The 5,000-nt window shown below is 31.0% G+C and overlaps 1 protein-coding gene across 1 annotated transcript in view; it reads right to left on the minus strand.

Annotated features, from left to right (window-relative positions):
• LOC135213963 (neurotrimin-like) overlaps positions 1 to 2,984 on the minus strand; it is a gene marked incomplete at its 3' end in the record, with an annotated part of 736,001 nt that extends 733,017 nt beyond the window's left edge. The window contains 1 exon segment of the mRNA XM_064248042.1: positions 2,828 to 2,984.
• Between the last annotated feature and the right edge of the window lie 2,016 nt (positions 2,985 to 5,000).

Here is a 5,000-nt window from a genome sequence, read left to right on the forward strand (position 1 = left end):
TTCCTAATGGGCGCCATATTCTTTGGAAGCTTGAATTTCGAGTCAATGGCTGGCCCCATTTTGCTTGCCCCATTTGAATAGGGGCTATCTTCTGAATAATAATAATAATAATAATAATAATAATAATAATAATAATAATAATAATAATAATAATAATAATAATATCTTATTGAAAATAATGGCCGAATGTACAGAATTGATTTTATACAAAATTCTGTCAATTCCTCTAATGATTTGTTTTATACAAAATCAATTCTTTAAATTGTTCCATTATTATCAATAAAACATCTTTGAAAGAAGGTCTGTTCCAGCATACACAAATAATAATAATAATAATAATAATAATAATAATAATAATAATAATAATAATAATAATAATAATAAATAATAATAATAATAATAATAATAAATCGACCAGTGAAAAATATAGTCCCACTAAAATGCCCTAGATTCTGGGACCTCTTTTCACTAATTAATATGGAACATATACAAGAGTTTGACTCTCATATAAAATCAGTGCTAAATATGTCTACTAAAATGCAATAGAACTCGGGAAGTAATGACAGCAAAAAAGCGTTATATTCATCTATAAATTCATCGATTAGTGAGAAATATAAGCCTTCTAAAATACATCATATTCCGGGACGTATTTCAAACCAATGAACGAAGCATAAGCGTTTTCTATTCACATAATATATATATATATATATATATTATATATATATATATATATTTATATATATATATACATATATATATGCACACATAAAATACTCGATTGGTGGAAAACATAAGCAAACTAGAACGCATTTAGATTTCGGGACGCATCTCAACCACTGAACGAAACAGTTACAAGCACAACAACAACAACAACAACAGCGAAGAGGAAGGAGAAACAACACTCAACAACCATCCTCATGCACCAGCTCGAATCCACGTGACTCAGACTACGCACAACTCAATCAGAGAGAGAGAGAGAGAGAGAGAGGAGAGAGAGAGAGAATATTCACCTTCATTCTCTGATTAGGGTAAATTGAAGTAGATGCCCCAGTCTAAGACTTGAGGATGGAATGAATTAATGTAAGTCAGGGAGGGACGTCAATATACGACGCCCGTTTCTAGCTATTAAAATTTAATATCAAAAGAGACTCGAACGCTATTAGCCATTTCGTGTGAAATCTGCGATACACTCCCCGAAGAAGTATAATTATTCCGTTAAATGAATGGAGATGAATGCAACTGAATGCAGATGCTAGTTAAACAAATGAAGGTTGGAATGCGAAGGTTTAAAATGCAATAAATAAAAAACACCGAGTGAATCCTCGTATTCTACTCTGAAGAAGTCAAGTAAGGAATCGAGAAATGCGAAAAAGTACCAAACCAAACGAAGATCAGAAATCAACACTTATGACAACAGCAATTGAGGAAATCCTTCAAATATCCGAATTTAGCAGATCAGCCACAGAAAAGCCACAGAAAATAAATTTAAATTCCTTTGATGAATAAGACAAAATCAAACGAAGATTTGAATCAAGAAGTGTATGACACCATACGAAAAACCTTGATTTGATCGCAACGAAATCAACGAAAAAAAAGTAACCAAGAAAGAATGTGAAATAAAAATTGAATTCATCAGAAACAAAAGCAGGTGACAGCTTGTACGAAACAAGAGCATGAATTCAACCGTGCACATTTAAGAAGCCAAGTAAACTTATGAATGCATCATCCTCATTTTATTCAAAAGAGAGCACATCAAGCAACGAAAATAAGAAAAATAATGCAAAAGCGGAAATTAAAATTTAAAAAAAAGTGGTCAAAAGAACGCGTGGTTATATTTTATCTTTTCCAAATTAAAAGCGTTTGATGCAACATGAATTATTTGCATTGCATGAAAGTACCACAATTTAAAAAAAAAAAAAAGTGGATTTCGTATTTACTTTGAATTTAAAAGGACAGAATATACTTAATAGATTGACGGAATATATTTATCATAGTGCCCGATTATATTGAATATAGTGATAGAATATATAGTGACAAAATATATTTAATATCAAGAACATAAATATTTTATGTAGTGATAGAATATATTAAATATAGTGGCAGAATATATTTAACATAGTGACAGAATATATTAAATATAGTGACAGAATATATTCAATATAGTGACAGAATATGTTAAATATAGTGGCACAATATATTTAATCTAGTGACAAAATATATCAAATATAGTGACAATATATTTATATAGTGACAGAATATATTCAATATAGTGACACAATATATTAAATATAGAGACAATATATTTAATCTAGTGACAGAATATATTAAATATAGTGACACAATATATCCATTACAGTGACAGTCTGACGAGATGTTTCCCACGTTAATACAAAATATTCTAAAGAGAAAACTTAAAAAAAAAAATAATAATTCTAATTCTTTCACTTCAGAACATCCCACCCATAATGATTAAGTATTGACTCTCAGTCTTAACACGAAGCAGTGACAAAGCATACGACAGAAATCGCTCTGCACACAAAAATAAAAATATCAGACGAAGACAAAAAGAAAAAAAAAATACATCAAAATTGGTAAAAATCCACAAGGCTTAAAATTCCTTACCATGCGTAAAAATCTCAGTGACATATGACTGACCATTGCTAAAAAAAATTATTTTTGGGGAATGTAAAAACTGTGTTGATCACAGTGAGACTATTTTGATTGTAAAATATTATATATATAGATGTATATACCGGAATACTATAAAATCAAATATAATTCTATAAAGAATATGATGAATATATGCATATATATTCCACAAACGCACCATCATGTATCAGAGGAGGATAGGGAGACATATATACGAGTGATGAGACCGGTAAATCAAAAAATGAGATCCCCGATAACTAGGTAGCCACTCACTCTCCCTTTCTCTCTCTCTCCCTCTCTCTCTCTCTGTGGCCCTCCCCGCACACGATGCTATCCCAGCAATGTCTGGGAGCGAACTGAGCTCCGAGCGTGTCTCTACCCGACATTAACTCTCGTAACATCAGTCCCGGACGCTGAAAAGACCTCTTGGCGATCACACACCACTCCAGACTCTCTCTCTCTCTCTCTCTCTCTCTCATCCACACACACACACACATCTGGTTGGAGGGACGGGATGGCGGGGGTAGGGGGGGGGGAGGATGGGGAGAAGGGAAGGGGGGACGGGGAAGGAGGTGGAAGGTAAGATTACTATGTGTCCATTGAAGAACCCGAATTCGAAGGAGAAGTATTTATTAAAGTAATAATGTTATCAGCCACTTTGAATGATAAAAAATAATATGAAGTTCTCCATGCAATAAACTATTAAACAATTCCTTTTTCCGAGTTTTTTTTAGATCTGTTAATTCGTAAGTATCATTCAGAAGTAGAGGAAACACTTTTATTATTATTATATTATTATTATTATTATTATTATTATTATTATTATTATTATTATTATTCACAAGATGAACCCTATTCATATGGAACAAGCCCACAACTGACTTGCAATTCAAACTTCCAAAAAATACGGTGATCATCAGAAAGTACAGAAGGTAAAGATGAATAAAAAAAATAGAAGATATCACGTGCCTCAAAGATAAAAATATATATTAACAAATTAATAAATACATAAAAATGTAACTCAATTACCAAATTGCAAGGAGAATTGTATAAGGATCCGAAAAATTTACGTATTTTCTATACAGTGACTTTAATTGGTTTTCGTGTTATTTGCTACTAAGTAACACCTGTGTTTACTGCCTGACTTGAACGGGATAAATCTTATTTGTTAATGTCCTATTTCTGAAAAGAATAAAGTGATCTTAATTGTTATTGTTATATTTCTAAAAAGAATATATTATTTAATTTGTTACTGTCATATTTCTGAAAAGGAAACATTATCTTATTTGTTACCGTCATATTTCCAACAATTAAAAAGAAAAATATATCTAATTTGTAACCGTCATATTTCTGAAAAGAAAAAATTATCTGACCTGTTATTGTCAAATTTCTGAAAAGATCATATTTGTCACTGTCAAATTTCTAAAAAGAGAAAAATTATCTTTGTTACTGTCATATTTCCTAAAAGAAAAAAATTATCTGATTTGTAACTGTCAAATTTCTAAAATGAGAAAAAGTTATCTTATTTGTTACTGTCATATTTCTGGAAAAAAATCTTAATTCTTACTGTCACATTTCTAAAAATGAAATAAATAATCTTACTTGTAATTGTCATATTACTAAAATGAATAAAAAACTTTATCTTATTGGCTACTGTCATGTTTCTAAAAAAAATAATATTAATTGCTAAAACAAATCCCTGAAAATGCCTTATTTTCTACAGGTTCGTATGCCACCTTATTTATGACAAAATGAAGAGACACGTATTTTTCTGAAGCATCGACACGATTCTCAGCTTTCTTGCTAAGTGAATTACATCGACTTCACCCTATGCTTCACTTAATCTACACGTCTAGATAAACACTTAATTTTTCTCGAGTGCTTCTTCTTAACTTGCTACTTACGAATGTTAGTTTACCAGAGGTAAACACGCATTCCTCCTCCCGTATTAGAAAGAAAGAATATATACACACATGTACATACGCACACACAATCATAATACATAAAGTTACATAAACACATACATATATACTATATATATACATACTATATATACATATATATATATATATATATATATATATATATATATATATATATATATATATATATATGTAACCCTCAAAAACCACCACATCTGTTAACGGGATATTAATCTCGTTATTTATTTGGTAACGTGTAACTCCGAGCGTCAGGCAAACCAACACATAATCTCTCTCTCTCTCTCTCTCTCTCTCTCTCTCTCTCTCTCTCCAAGCAACCAAAGGCTCGTGATTTTCTTTCTTTTCTCTCTCTCTCTCTCTCCAAGCGATCTCTCTCTCTCTCTTCTCCACCTCTTTCTCTCCATTCTA

Source organism: Macrobrachium nipponense, chromosome 43, assembly GCF_015104395.2.
Source record: "Macrobrachium nipponense isolate FS-2020 chromosome 43, ASM1510439v2, whole genome shotgun sequence".
NCBI lineage: Eukaryota > Metazoa > Arthropoda > Malacostraca > Decapoda > Palaemonidae > Macrobrachium > Macrobrachium nipponense.